The sequence below is a fragment of the Chlorocebus sabaeus genome, chromosome 21, assembly GCF_047675955.1.
Source record: "Chlorocebus sabaeus isolate Y175 chromosome 21, mChlSab1.0.hap1, whole genome shotgun sequence".
NCBI classification, from domain to species: Eukaryota; Metazoa; Chordata; class Mammalia; order Primates; family Cercopithecidae; genus Chlorocebus; species Chlorocebus sabaeus.
The window spans coordinates 128,458,823-128,474,511 of NC_132924.1; positions in this window are offsets into that span (position 1 = coordinate 128,458,823).

The window sequence follows — 15,689 nt, forward strand, 5'->3', positions numbered from 1 at the left end:
GTTCTCCAGGTGGTGTGTCTGCGCTGCCTGTCCTGTTCCCAGTAAAAACAGACACAAAACAGGACCCGTGTCCTCTCCAGAGGAGGCCGACCTGTTTGATGTGTCTACCTGCACAGCATGTGGATGTCACATCACTGGGTGGTGCCCGGGCTGGACCAGCGACCTGACCCAGTGGGACACTTGCAAACCTTTTGACCACCCTGCCCTCCACCCTTGGCATCTCCTCTTGCCCCTGTCTCTCCTCCTCCCCCTGTCTTTCCCGCTACCTACTCCTTACAAATGCAGGTGAGTGCAGAAGGCCCCCCACAGGGGTTGCCACCCTGGGGCCTGAGAGATTGGGTGCGCAGGCCCGCCGGGAGGTGGCATGTGCACACAGCTCACCTCTGCAAAGGGCAGGTGGGCGGGGTGTGCTTTGGAAGCAAAAACCTTAGCTGCACAGAGTTCTGCGTGGGCACAGCTGGACGTGGGGTGCCCCCAGGTGCGGTCAGCTCCCTCTTGGCAGAGTGCAGGGAGAAGATGTGGCTTGGCATTGAGCTTGGGTGACTCAGGGCATTTCCTGAAACTTCCCTGCCCCAAGGGATGGCGTGGGACCCCCTCCCTCCCCTCCATTTCCAGACAGCCCTGGACACCCTGAAGAGCACATCAGGGGCCGCCCCCCTTGTGGACTGACCAGTCCTCCAGAATGAAATCATGATAGGCCAGAAAGCCTGCCCCCACGCCTGAGTTCAGAGGGCCTGCGCCTCCGCGTGGGTCGGGGGAACTCGGCACAGAAAGCAATCCCAATTATGTGTATTGTCTTAGAACCAGGCTGCTGACTGAGCCCCCCAGAGAAGCTGCTGCTCTGTCCTCCTGCCCCTCACTGCCCGTTCTTCCATCCCACCAGCTCCCCACAGCCCAGCACTGCCTTCCCAGGCAGACGCCAGGCAGTTCTATCTCTTTGCCTTTCCCCCGGCAGGTCCATTTGGCCCCCTCCCTGCACCAGCAGAGGCTCCAAACCCCAGCCTCCCTGACAAGGCCAGACATCCAGACATGCTGGGGCTCCATTATTCATCTACCTGGGCTCTGCCTTTCTTCCCTGGGGTCATGAGCATCCCTCCCTGGCTCCTTCCTCCAGCTTTCCCTCCCCCACCTCCCCCACCTGCCCCACCTGCCCCACCTCCCCCACCTCCCCCACCTCCCCCACCTCCCCCACCTCCCCCCCACCTCCCCCACCTCCCCACCTCCCCACCTCCCCCACCTCCCCCACCTGCCCCACCTCCCCCACCTGCCCCACCTGCCCCACCTGCCCCACCTCCCCCACCTCCCCCACCTCCCCCACCTCCCCCCCACCTCCCCCACCTCCCCCACCTCCCCCACCTGCCCCACCTCCCCCACCTGCCCCACCTCCCCCACCTCCCCCACCTCCCCCACCTCCCCCCACCTCCCCCACCTCCCCCACCTCCCCCCCATGACCAGCATCCCTGCTGAGGACAGAAGCTGCCTCCTCTTCTGCCCCAGCCCCCAGGCTCCCTCCTGGGCACTGCCCCTGCCCCTCCTTCCGGCCCCTGCCGCTAGATGGCCTCCTCACTCTGCCTTCGGCTCAGGCTTGGCCGGTTTGGGAAATCCCCGCAGTCCCAGGTTGGGAGGCCTGGAAGCCAGGCAGCCTCCTGGTTCATCCTCCCCTGGTCCCATCAACAGTTTCTGCATCCCCCTCATCTCCCCTTCTCTACCCCAGATTTGTACCCGCTGGGCCCTGCAGTTATGGAGCCCGCCTGCCTAGCGTCTCCAGGTGCTGCCTCTATTTCTAGTCTCTGGGGTTGGCCTCTAATCTTTCATGTCCTTCTCCCCTTTGATTTTTCTTCCTTATAGTAATTCCACGCAATCTCTTTCCATCCAGCTATCCAGTCTCCACTTCGTTCTGGATTTTCCTGGTTTTGGCCAGTGGTACTTCTGCACTCGGGTTCTCTTGTGACTGCATCCAGTGCTCTTTGGATTTGGGAGGGATGCTGCACCTTAGCCCCCTTTCCCTAACTCCAGGGTCCTCCCCATCCCTGGGCCCTGGGGATGTGAGTCTCCAGCTTCCTGGAGGGCTCAGGCTCTGGACAGCCCAGGAAACCCAGCCACACTCTGCACAGCACCCTGACAGTGGCCCGGCTGCAGGCGGATGGAGGCAACACTCTCCTCTCCGTGCCAAAGCCCAGGAGCTCTGGGGTGGCCGCAGGGCTCTCTGGACTCCTGCAGCCACATCCTCATGGCACCAGCGCTGAGGGCAGCCCAGCTGGGAGGCAGCTGCCAAGACACACAAGGCCTCAGGGGACCGTGCCGGCATGTGGAGCCAGCTCTAATGGGTGCCCACTGTGAAGCGTTTCTCAGCAGTGCCGTGCAGTGGACACCGGGCCACCCCCAAGCCGCCCACAGGCCCCATGACTGTGGCTGCAGCCCCGTTTCTTCCCGGCCTGGGCTACTCTGTGAAGCAGGGTGTAGGAAACCCTTTGGTGACTGGGATTCCCACCCTCATGCCTGCTTGCCTGCACAACAAGCCCCGTGGAGCCCGGTGAAGCCCCGTGGAGCCCGGTGGAGCCCCGTGGAGCCCGGTGGAGCCCCGTGGAGACCCAGCTCACATGCATGAGGGCTGCAGGCTCTGAGAGATGAGGACCCTGCAGTTTCTGGGGATGCTGGAAAGATCACACAGCCAGCTCTGTCAAAGTAGACATCCTAGGGCAGGCTATCAGCTCAGATGTGAACGTGCAGCCTGAACTATGTTGCTGTGTGACTTTGAGTTGATTTTCTCTCTTTAGATCTTTGCCTGCCTTTGTTGAGTCACTTCGTCTTCATTTTAAGTAATGGGCCTTTCTTCTTAGGTCTAAATAATGCCTCAGGTGTGTGCCTCTGTACAGTTTCAAAGTGGTCTAGCACCGTTGTCTGGGGAGCCTGAAGCTACATTTGGGAACTGGAAAGGAGGCACCGTGTGGGCAGGTGGCCTTGTGCCCAGGGAGGAAGGGACCCTGCTGAGTCTGCATGCTGCTCCTTGCACCCCAGCTACCTAGAGATCCTTCCACGAGACCATCATTCCTTCCATCTTGGAGCCTAGTTAAGACACAGATGCTGTAGACAGTTAATGTGTTAAACCCTTGTGCACAGGAGAAACACCTGGGGACTGAAAAAAAGCCAACAGGCAGTGCTGGGGCCTCACTCCTGAGCACTCAAGTCAGAATTTCTGCTTTGCTGACTTCCCTGATGGGAATCCCCAAAACCCAGGAGCAAGTGTGGGAGGCAAGAAGTGGGTGCAACTGCCAGCTCCAAGCCCCTGCTGCTCCCCCAGCCCCCGGACACTCCCCAGCCTCTGGATGCTGCATCTGCTGCTCCCCCAGCCCCTGGACGCTCCCCAGTCCTGCTTGATGCCTGTGTGCCTTGGGCCCTGTCCGCCGGACTGGGCCTGGCATGGAGCTGCACACAGAGCTTCAGACAGCAGTGGTCAGAGGCCTGTGGGGTGAGCTTTAGATTCTTTCTGGAGAGCGCGTGGAGGTGGTATGGTGAGGGGTCAGTGTGACTGGGACACATGCAGTGCCTGGAGGCTGGGGCGCCTCGGAGGAGTGAGGACAACGCTGTGTGTTGGGGGGTGCTGGGGTGGTACTGCCGCGAGCAGCTTTTTCCCAGAACCGCCTGAAGCTGGGCCCAGCCCACTCCCACTGGAGGAGGGCTCCCTGGCTGGCTCCATAACTGCTCTTCTTCGATGAGTGAAGCCGTGGAGCCTGTTCTTACCCACTTCCTGCACGAAGGTTGTTTCCTTACAGGAGCAGAATTAAGCCTAGATCCACCAGGCAGATTCGGCAGCTGATGCCACAAGTTCCACTGAGAGAACCAGTGTCACCGAGGCCACTCCTGTGCTCTGTGCCCCGAACCCCTCCCTGCTTCTGCTCTGTCCACTTCCATGCTCCCTTGGGCCACGGAACTGTCTCCGCCTGAGAGCAGTGGGCTCCCATGTCGCGTGGGATCTCCAGTCAGAGCACTGGCCCCCAGGGCCCTTCAGAGTCATATTTTCTAGAGACTTGAACATTCCAGTAGGGTCAGAGATTATCTGGAGACGTCCCCATGCACTGGGCTGTGGTGAAGGAGGGTTGCGGTCTGTGTGGACTAAGGAGATCCTCAGGGCTTCACCCCAAGCTCCCGGGCAAGCCACGCAGCCCCTGGAGACTTCTGTTTCTTTATCTGCAATGTGGAAGTCTGAAGTCAGTGGTGCCAGAATCAACAGTGTCAACGCCAGTAGCCCTTCCAGCCCTGGGTTCTATGAGTCCTGGTCTTAGCCTCAGGAGAACTCATGCAACAGTTCCTCTTCAGAGTGAAGAAAACTAAGAATCAACCCCCATCCCACCCGGGTTCTTGCTGTGTATACAAGACAGGACCCGAGAGTGATCACCTCCTTGCCTCTTCCTGTGGCGTCCATTGGGTTGTGGCCCCACCCACACTGGGAATCAGCCTGGTTCCAGCAGCCGTTCCTGTCCTGGGGCCTTGGCTCTGTCCTTTGCTTGAGTGAGTGCCAGCCGGTGTGCTCCCTGGGAGGAACCAGGTATCACCACAGGGACCTGTTCTGTCGGCCTCCCGGGCGGATGGGGGATTGGGGACAGGGCGATGCTGCCCCTGGGGCTTAAGGGGCATGGAAGCCCCAACCTCATCTCTCCAAGGAGTATTTCCCTTCTCTGCTTTCTTGAGAGGGGATCCAGCCCACTTCCCTCTTCATGTGCAAAATTAAGAGCCAGGGGCATCAGCGGCCAAGGCTGTTTTAGTAGCAGATGCACAAAGACAGATTTAGGGGTTGAAGCCTGGGCACTGCAGGTTCAGGGAAAATGTGTGGGGCAGGGGCTGGGTCTCCCACCATCAAGAGGTGGGAGAAGGGCACAGAAAGGGAAACCGAGGGTTGAACACACATTTGGGCTTTGAGAAAAGCTGCTAGAACCAGAATAATTCGGCAGGCTTTGTGCTTGCAATTTTGACATTATTCTCATGTTTAGGGACTTTTTGACAGGCACACCTGACTATGTTGCTGGTGGCTTGTTTCTTTCTCTGGGGCTGTGGGGTACACAGAGAAGGACCTGTGTTTCCTGAGGAGGAATTCCAGATACAAGGATAGAAGCAGCATTCTAGAGGGAGGCTGTGCAGGGCACTTCTGGGATCGCACACAGAACCCCAGTGGGAGCGGAGTCCACAGACCATGCGGGGTTCTGTGTTCCAGGGGCCTGGCCTGGCAGCAGCACAGCACTGTGAGATGTGCACTCAGACAAAGGGGTGATGGTTCTATTGGGGCGGCTCCAGGGCTCCTCTCCCAGTCACACCACTGACTTGCAGTCAAGGAACACAGCAAAAAGATCCCAGCTTTCTCTGGCAGGCGGACAGGCAGGCTTTACGCATCGACCATCTCACCAGGCAGCTGCACTTAGTGAGAAGGGAAGTCGGACTCGTAACTCCGGGTAATAGTAATACTTATTCAGTGTTGGTCATGTCTTGGAATTGTTCTTGTATTAAATTTTAATCTGTTAATACAAGCAACCCTATAAAGGAAGGACCATTGCACAGATGGGAAAACTGAGGCACAGGGAGGTTAAGTATCTCCTCTGGGATCACACATCTGATTTGTGTCAGGGCCTTAAATCAAATCCAGATGGTCTGGCTGACAGCTTGCCCTCTGACTCTCTCCGTAGGCAGTGATGCTTCTGGAAGCTTCCATGTGTGCTCAGCACTTTTCTGTTTGGGTTTGTCATGGGTAAGGGGAGGGAGGAAGGTAGAAAGTGGGCCCCCTCCACCAGAAATACAGAGTAGGAGGGAGCCCCACCTGGACATATGGAAATAGGGGATGACCTGGAATAGAGACACTGCAGTATCCAGGACCATGCATTTTGGACCAGGCAGGAAGTAGTCCCGAGGTTCTGGGAAGAGGGAGAATCAGGAGTGCCTGAGAGTGGTGTTCCTGCCCTGCCCTGCCTTGCCCCATGACTCCTTGCACAGTTTAGAGGCCCCATCCCCTGGACAGCAGCACCCTGCACTGCCAAAAGGGGCTGAGTTTGTGCAGGGCTTTGGTGCCCATGCTCTGCTTGTTGCAGAGCAGCCGACGTCCACCCTTTCCCCACTTTCCGGAGGAGGAGGCTGAGGCTTCCGCCGAGACCTTGCTGTCCACTCACAGGGCCACTGGGAGGGAACAGGCCCAGAAATGCCAGGTCAGGAGAAGCACAGCACACGTGTGAGGAGCCATCCATTCCACAAATGCTCCTCTGTGATCCACGACTCCACTGGGTACCTGCGGAAGACGTCCCAGGAGCGTGTCAGGGAGGCGCTGGCCGTGGAAGAGTGTGCAGTGCCAGGGAGCGTGTCAGAGAAGGTGCCGGTGGCGTGGGGCCAGGGCTGACCGCAGGCTCCAAGCTGCAAGCACCACACTCCAGCCCAGCAGGGCCACGTTTCCAGGCAAGCTGTGGTGTCACCAGGCAGCGGACACAAACGCAGGCCTCAGTGCTAGTCATGGTCAAGGTCATGGGCTTCTAGCCATTTGGGTTCCTCACATCACCGTGGGAAGGAACAAGGCCCAGTGGGCAAGGACCTTCTATGCAGAGCAACCTTTTCCCGGCCGTCCTCAGCAAGAGGCCCTACTTTGCAGCTTGGGACGCACCCACAGTGGAGGCCTACATGGGGCACTGCAGCTTCAGAAAGGATGGAGATTGTGTGACATAGCCGCCTCCCCCTCAGGTCCTCTGCTGCCGTCACTCAGCAATCTCTGTGCACAGCACCATGCCCGTGATTAGCGCATCTCAAGCCTTCACGTGTCACGTGAAGAACACGTGTTCTCATGGGAGAACAGAGGTGGTGGGCACACTACCTGCCACTCACAGAGGCTGAGATGCCTGGTCTCTCCTCTGGGCAGAGCTGCTTTTGCTGGTTTTCCTGCAAGCAGTGGCTGTGATACAGGAATCTAAGCAGACAACATGATTCCCAGGGCGCACTCCAGCCTTGGGTCTTCCATTTGCCTCTACCTCCCCGAGGGCCCTTTTTCTTTCTTTTTCCTTTTCTCTTTGCTTTTCTCTTTTCTTTTCTTTTCTTTTCCTTTCCTTTCCCTTTCTTTCTTTCTTCCTTCCTTACCTACCTCCCTCCCTCCCTCCTTCCTTCCTTCCTTTCTTTCTCTCTCTCTCTTTCTCCTTCCTTCCTTCCTTCCTTCCTTCCTTCCTTCCTTCCTTCCTTCCTTCCTTTCTTTCTTTCTTTCTTTCTTTCTTTCTTTCTTTCTTTCTTTCTTTCTTTCTTTCTTTCTTTCTTTCTTTCTTTCTCTCTCTCTCTCTCTCTTCCTTCCTTTCTTTCTTCATTTTTCTTTTTCTTTTTTTAATTGAGACAGAGTCTCACTCTGTTATCCAGGCTGGAGTGCAGTGGCATGATCTCAGCTTACTGCAGCCTCTGCCTCCCAGGTTCAAACGATTCTCCTGCCTCAGCCTCCTGAGTACTTGGGTACTTGGGGCTATAGGTGCCCAGCACTGTGCCTGGCTAATTATTGTGTTTATAGTAGAGATGGGGTTTCACCGTGTTAGCCAGGGTGGTCTTGAACTCCTGACTTCAGGTGATCCACCCGCCTTGGCCTCCCAAAGTGCCGGGATTATAGGCGTGAGCCGCAATGCCTGGCCATCAGGAAGCCCCCTCTTCATCATTTCAGATGGGAGGGACCACCATGAAGTCTGGCTGACTGTCTTGCAGCCTTTAGCCTCGAGTGTGGGGAGGTTGGTGCCCAGGTCCCTCCTGCCTTCACTGCTCAGAGTGTGTGTGTTCTCTAGGTCTGCTGTGACAACCTGCCACAGGCGGGGGCTGAAAACAGCAGAACGTTCCTCTCTCACCATTTCAGGAGCTTAGAAGTCCATCTTTTGTTATTGTTGTTGTTTGTTTGAAGGGTGAAGGCCGTGTGCCTGATTTCTTTTGTGTCTTCCAGGGTGGCTGAGAGGGTGCTCAACTCTGAGTCTGAGGTGTAGGAGGAACATTTTATAATTGGGCAGGATTTGAAAGTTGGTAAAGCTCATTTCCACCCATGATCTCACGGGACCCCCAGCATCCCTGTGCAGTCAGTGAGGTGGTGGGGGCGCCTCTGTATTCACAGACTGGAAGATGGAGGCTCGGAGGGTTAAGTGGTCTCCCATGGGACGCCTTGTTGGGGAGAGCAGGGAGCAGAGGTGTAACTGCAGCCACGGTGCCGGGATCTTCATTCATAAACTCTTCATAAACCCAGAGAGGGGAGAGCTCAGATGCATTCCTCTCCCTGCATTTCTGTCCGTTGAACTCAGATTTCCCATTTCAAGCCTGCAGATCCCCGTGTCTCTGAACCGAAGACTCAGTCTAGACCATGCCTTGTGACTTCATCTCGCTTCTGCACCCTGGTCCAGTGGCAGCCTCTCCCCGTCCTCTGTGCCTCTCCCACCTTCTCGACCTGTGGCCCGGGGACTTCTAGCTTATCATGTCGTAGGTGTTTGGCTGATGTGACCTCTGGATCATTGCTTATATTCTTATTTTACTTTGGGGGTTCTTGTTTGACTTTTGACTTAGGGGTAGTTATTAGTATCCTCAACATATTTGCTAATTTCTAGAAAAAAGCCTTCAGAATGTCCGTCTTACTCACCTCTGCAGGTCACACAGCTCCCAGCTCAGAAGATGCTCAACAAATATTTGTCAGTTACCAGAAGTTTCTTACTAATTAGCCAGTTAAACTAGTGGCATGTTGTGAAATGCGTTTCAGTGGTTGCTATTTAAAAAGTAAACCAACACACCAAAACAAGCAAACAACAATAAAAAATAACAACAACAAACTATGGCAACTGAAATATCAAATTCAGAATCCACATAGCTTCTTTTCTTCCCAACCAGAAGCTGCAAAGTTGGTTTTCAGTTGTTCTGAGGATAACGCCGATCAGAGAGGGTCTGGAGGGAAGGTGGTTGTTCTCCTCCTATTTCAATGTGTTGAACCTTTGGCCAACAGGCCCACAGCATTGCTCGGAGGAACCACAGGGCTTCAGGACATGACCATGTGCTGGGGCTGGAATCAGGGTCATTTCTCTGGAGCTAGGGCGTCTGAACTGTCTCTGAACCCTCGTTGAAGTCCACTATCTGCATGACTTTGGACAATCTCTTCACATCTCTGAACACAGTTCCCTGTCAGCAAAATGGGGACAAATGTTTCCTTCGTGGGTGTCGTAGGATCCACTGAGGTGTGGCAGTGAGTGTGTGGTGCACAGCTAGAGCCTGGAGCCCGGGGTGTGCTCTGCAAGTGGCTTCACACCTAGACAAACTGACATTGCTTGCAAATTCTCTTTCTGCGACTTGCCACTTAAGTTGGCACAAATACACTTAAGGCCAAAGGCAATTCAACGTAAAATATTCAACTGTTTTCAAACAGAGCAGGCCGAATAACAGGGATCACTTCTTTCATCTGACAAAAGAGGACATTCAATAGGACTGAGTTAACTTAAATAATGTTTCTTTCTGCCGGGGCTGTGTTCCCCCTGCCTCTCCCGAGCAGCAAATGGGATGAGCCACCGGGAAGGCGTCACGTGGAATCCTGATGGGACCTGTCCCATTAGTGTGTGCATGTCACACACAGAGCGTCTACACTCTTAAAAATAACCTCGTGAATTCTTTTATTTAGGGTGGAAACTCTCCACGGCTTTCTGGCTCTTTACACGTAAGGATTCCCTGCGGCGGTGCAAGGTGGCCTGAGGGTGAGGTACCACTAATAATGATGTGTTTTCAGGGGACGCCTAGTCCTCGCCATGATGCTGTGGGGGAGAGACAGACCACGTATTATTAACTGCATTTGACAGAGGAGGAAATTTAGGTCTGAAGAGAGACTCAATGACTGCTTACAGTCACTGTGCAATGTCTCTCGCCCGTGCTCCACGGTTCTTTCCGGTTCTCTGTCTTTCAACTCAGGAGCTGAGTGTGCTGCTGTGGGGTTACCTTGAACTCAACTCTCCTAACCCTAATGCTCGAGCTGCCAGTGGTGTCTCAGGGCCCGGGCATCAAAGTGCGCTCTCAACACGTTTCTTTGTCCTAGTGAAGACGGTTCCTGTGGTTTCCGCATGGACTCGTTGTTGGTGGGGTCTGGGCTGCTTTTAGAGCAGTTTGTCCACAGACAGGGGAGACCCCTAAGTGTCATCTTCCCTGGACAGTGCTCAATGTCATTTGTCTCCCCAGATGGGGAATCAGAGGGGCCTGAAGGAGGTCGGGGTGGGGGGAGGGCGGGATGTCAAGAGAAACCTAAAGGCATGAGATCAAGTCAAACTCAACACTTCTCCTCTTGGCCTTTTCAGTGTGAGGATGGCTCACACCAAAGTACACAAACCAACAGACTGAATCCCAGCTCTCTGTTTGAGCAGTGCCCACACAAAGCCTGCCCTCTGGAGTCCTCCTCCAGGCTCCACCCCGCCATGGTAACCACTGAATTCGCCGGGCCATGGTAGCAGGCCAAGTATGTGCACGATTGTCCTGGATTCTCTGCCAGTGGCAGACGGTGTTTGAATGTCGTGTACATGTTTTCTTTCTTATCCTGACATATTTATACCCTAGTTTTGTTTTGTTTTGTTTTGTTTTGCTCAGTGGAGGAGCCATGGGGTTAGGAGGTGATGGAGTGGCTGGGAGAGCCTTTGTATCAGATTGGTTAAGAAGGCCGATCTGTGGTTCCTAACATTCTACCACCAAGAGCCATCTCCCTCCAGGACACACACGTCAATGGGCTTGGACGCAATTTCAAAGCTGCATGCCAACGTGATCACATGGCATTTTGATTCAGCTATTAAGGAAGAAGTAAGTATAAAGACTTCAGATACCTTAGGCAACAGTTCCATAAAGGAGGCAGTAAAACATGTAATTAGGCAAATCAAATAAGGCACGGCAACAGCTTTCAAATATTTAGTCACATATCATTTCCCATTAATTTACTGTGGGCTTAAACGAGGTCTGCATTTTTATAATCCTCTGTAAAAATCAGAGCCATGGCAGAAGCATGGTGTGCTTTTAAACACGACTTCCTCACGCCTCAAGGTGTTATGACAGTGATGGGATCATTTCATCTGGTGAAAGGGGAAGAACAAGGATGGGATATTTCAAGGACAGCCCTGGAAAACCCAGGGGTTGCCATCAACGTTCTCTTAACTCCAGGTTTATAGAGCTGCGTCCAGAGGAATCCTTGAAGCGTTCTGGTCTCTTCGTGGCTTAGTCCCTTTCAGTTATGGCAGGTTTTCCCAAACCTGCTGTGACGTGACAACTAATCCATCGGTCACCTTTCTTTGTAGAAATAATCAATTCTAATCAGTAATTGCTTTTGGGCAAGAGTTCAATCCTGCTGTCATCTTTTGGCTTCCAGCATCATCACATCATCTGAGTAGCTCTAAGGGCAATAATACATTCTACTGTGACGATATCCAAGCCCAGACAGTATCTATTCCTGGGCTTAACCATTAGGTTAATACACAGTTTCCACACTTTATTCTCAATCCCCCGGTATAGGAAGGAAATGCGCGTGGGAGTCTGTGTCTTCAGAATGTCAGACATTTGAGTCCCTGAAATGAGTCTTCTTTCTGAGTTTTCGGAGACACGTTTGGTGGCAGGTAGACACAACCTGGGATTATTGAAGTGATTTTTGGGAGAATATTTCATAGGGTCTTGCATTCAGCACAAGAGGAAGGATTGACTGAGAAAAAAAGGGATTAGGTCAGAGATGAACCAAGAATCCTACGCAGAGTTTTCAAACCTAAACATGTATCTACATGGCTAAGCAGCACCCCGGAAGGGAAAAAAGCCAGCACAAATCGGCGTGGATGCGAGGGACAATCTTTGCAAGGATGTGGTCCCTCCTTTTCCTTCCCTGCCTTCACTTGGCTTCTGCCCTCTCTTAGAACTGAGCTGCTCTGGGGCCGGTCGCGCTGGCTCATACCTGTAATCCCAGCACTTCAGGAGGTCGAGGCGGGTGGATCACAAGGGCAAGAGATCAAGACCAGCCTGGCCAACATGGTGAAACCCCGTCTCTACTAAAAATACAAAACTTAGCTGGGCGTGGTGGTGGGCGCCTGTAGTCCCAGCTACTTGGGAGGCTGAGGCAGGAGAATGGCTTGAACCTGGGAGGCAGAGGTTGTGCGAGCTGAGATCGTGACACTGCACTCCAGTCTGGCCACAGAGCAAGACTTAGTCACAAAAAAAAAAAAAAAAAAAAAAAAAAGAGAGAGAGAACTGGGCTGCTCTGTCCTTCTCTCATCTCAGTGTGTGTTATCCGGATAGGTCTGGGCTGCTGCATTCCCGAACTACAGAGATTTCTGTGGTCTCATTTGGTTTTTATGACTTCTCAAATTGGAGGTCAAAATATCTTGTATGTCTTATTTACTCAATAATACAGTCCTTAAGAAGTTTAATTAAAATGAGGGATATCTGTTCTTGACTGCTGTCTTAGGTTTGGGACCTCTATAAGGAATAATGGAAAATTAATGCCATCAGGGCTTTGGAGAGCTGCTTTAAATCAGGTATGACTACCACAGGTTCCTTAGGGACGCCTCGCATTGTGACAGTTTTCCTGACTCTTTTTCCTTTTTTCTCTCTTTTAAGGTAGGGAAAGAAAAAAATTTCCTTTTTTTTAATAGGAAAAACCAAGGCATTTGCTCTGAGTACAAAGGTTTTTAAGATATTTGTTATGAAGGAATAAAAGTCCTATTAAAATATTTATAAATTGAAACAACCCCAGAAGCCACACACACAATTAGGCCTTTCAGCCTTCTATTCTGAAAGCCAGATAAATCATCATTCAGAGAGCAAAGATGAAAATCAAAACAAATACGAAGTGCTCAGAAGCCGACCATGAAACAGGGAACAGAATGTGGTCTAGAAAATACTCCTTGTCTCTGAGCAGGGCACAGTTTACAGACATCCCAGGAAACCTTTGAGTTTCTGACTCATCAAAAAAGAAACCAACCAAACAAAAACCACCCCCAAAAACAACCAGAAAAGGAAAAGGAAAAGCATGTATGGTATCATCTCTGGAGGCCGTCATAGAAATTGAGAAGTAAAACGCAAACAAGGAATCAGATCCAACCCTCTAATGTTCTAGAGAAGGAAACCAAAGCTTGTCTAATGCAGGTGCCTTGCTCATGTCCAGGGTTGAGGGGGTTGTGTGGGCAGAACTAGAAAACTGACCCCGACCCTCAGATCACAGCATGAAGTCTCAGTCCACTTGGGCTTCTCTGGTGGGTTCAAAGTCCCGCCCGTGAACCAGCCCTAAAGTTCAAGGGACCATGCAGCCCGGTATTTTCGAGAGGCCGGAGACATCTGGAAGAAGGGTGTTCTTTGGTTCATGTACCATCATTTATTCCTACTTCCGTTTACCTCACAAGCATTTAGTCAGCTCCTGTTGTGCTAAGACCGTGCCAAGACTGTCTTTTGGTCCAAATGTAGGACCCAGTCCTGTGGTTGAAGTAACTCAAGGCAGCGAGTCCTGTAATGAACCAAACCAAAGGGGCTCTGAGTCCCTGGAGAGGAAAGCATGGAGTTTTCATGCTTGCTTCTGTGCCTCAGGGCTTGTGTGCGTTTCTTGGCTGGGGTGCCACGCACTGTGTAGTGGGCACAAACCTAGAGACCACGTCTACCTGTGGCACCACCGGGATCTCCAGTTCCTCCTGGCAGAGGACTTTCTGTTTTGGCTTCTGTTTGTTTCTGACGCAGAGTCCTGGGCAAAGCCATGTTTCTTTTCTGCTTTTGTGAGTGAAAGATTGGCATTTTCCCATTCCCTCGTCAGTCCTGTCCCTGTGATAGAAGCCCTTTCACGTTCAGGGTCAGAGTGAGGTCCCACCTCAGATGAGCAAAGGCCAAGTCCACCACTGCTGCTGTCATAAAATCCCAGCTCCCAGGAAACCATGGCTGGTCTGATGACTCCTTGGGTTGTTGCAATGTCAGTTCACAATCAAGGATCTGGCTTTAATTTTTTTTTTTTTTTAATTTATAGTCACCAGAGGATATCTCTTTATTTCCTTTCCAGGTACATATTAGACCCTTCGGAAAATGACATGTTACCCATTATCTCTTGTTTGTGCAGGAGGGGTGTGGTCCTGGCTTAGCTCAGTCTGCCAGATTGTTGCACCTGGGTCTTTGTTGATTTCACGTTCAGGCAGCTCTCCATTTAGTGGCAGAGATGGCTCTTGGCAGCGCCTGGCTCAGGGGCTCCTTAGCATCCCTAGTAATTCCCCTAAAAGTTTGGATTTGGCCTTCTTGGTTCACGTGCTTCCTCTGGGCAGGTTACTGTGTGTGTGCACGGTGTGGGGTTCTCACTCTTCCAGCTGGGGCAGAGTGCTTCTCCAGGAGGAGACTTCCGTGGAAAGCCCTGCCAGGTGGGCGCAAAGTCCAAAGAGAGACTTTGTAACCAGAAGATGAAGGTGACAATGTGGACAGGCTGCCACGCTTTGTTTCATTTATTCAACATTGTGGTTATTGTGACTTACCAAGACTGTATAACCACTGTGGAGAACAGCATAGGGTTTCTTGAAAATCCAAAAATAGATCTACCATATGATCCAGTGGTACTAATCTGTTCTAACATTGCTATAAAGAACTACCTGAGCCAGGCACGGCCACTCACACCTGTAATCCCAGCACTTTGGGAGAGTGAGGTGGGTGGATCACAAGGTCAGGAGATCGAGACCATCCTGGTCAACATGGTGAAACCCCGTCTCTACTAAAAAAATTACAAAAATTAGCTGGGCGTGGTGGTGTGTGCCACGAATCCCAGCTACTCGGGAGGCTGAGGCAAGAGAATCGCTTGAACCAGGGAGTCGGAAGGTTGTGGTGAGCCAAGATTGCACTACTGCACTCCATTTTTGTGACAGAGTGAGACTCTGTTTCAAAAATACAAAAACAAAACAAACAAAAAAAACTACCTGAGACTGGGGAATTTATACAGAAAAGAGGTTTATTTGGCTCATGGTTCCACAATCTGTACAGGAAACCTAGCTGGGGAGGCCTCAGGAAACACAATCAGAAGGCAAAGGGAAGGAGGCACGTCTTCCATGGCTGGAGAAAGAGCAAGAGAGCAAAGAGGGAGGTGCTATGCATGTTTAAACAACCAGATCTTGTGAGCACTCACCCACTATCACGAGAACAGCAAGGGGGAGCTCCACCCCCATGATCCAATCAGCTCCCACCAGGCCCCTCTTCCAACATTAGGAATTGCAAGTAGACATGAGATTGGGGCAGGTACACAAATTGAAATCATATCGCCAGTCATTCCACTCCTGGGCATGTACCCAAAGGAAATGCCATCAGTGCCCTCAAGAGCTGTCCACACCCATGTCCACTGCAGCACTGTCCACAATAGCCAAGGTTTGGAATCACCCTAAGTGTCCATTGGCGGATGAATGGAAAAAGAAAATGCAGTGTATGTACACAATGGAGTACTATTCAGTCATAAAAGTCAGTGAAATTCTCTCATTTGCAGCAACGTGGATGGAACTGGTGAACATTATACTAAGTGAAATAAATAAGTCAGGCACAGAAAGTCAAATATACATGATTTCACCTCTGTGTGGAATCTAAGAAAACATGGAACTCACAGTATCAGAGAGTAGAATGGTGGTTACTGGGGGCTGGCGGCTGTAGAATGGTGGTTACTAGGGGCTGGAAGCTGTAGAATGGTGGTTACTAGAGACTGGATGCGGGGAGCTGGGGGA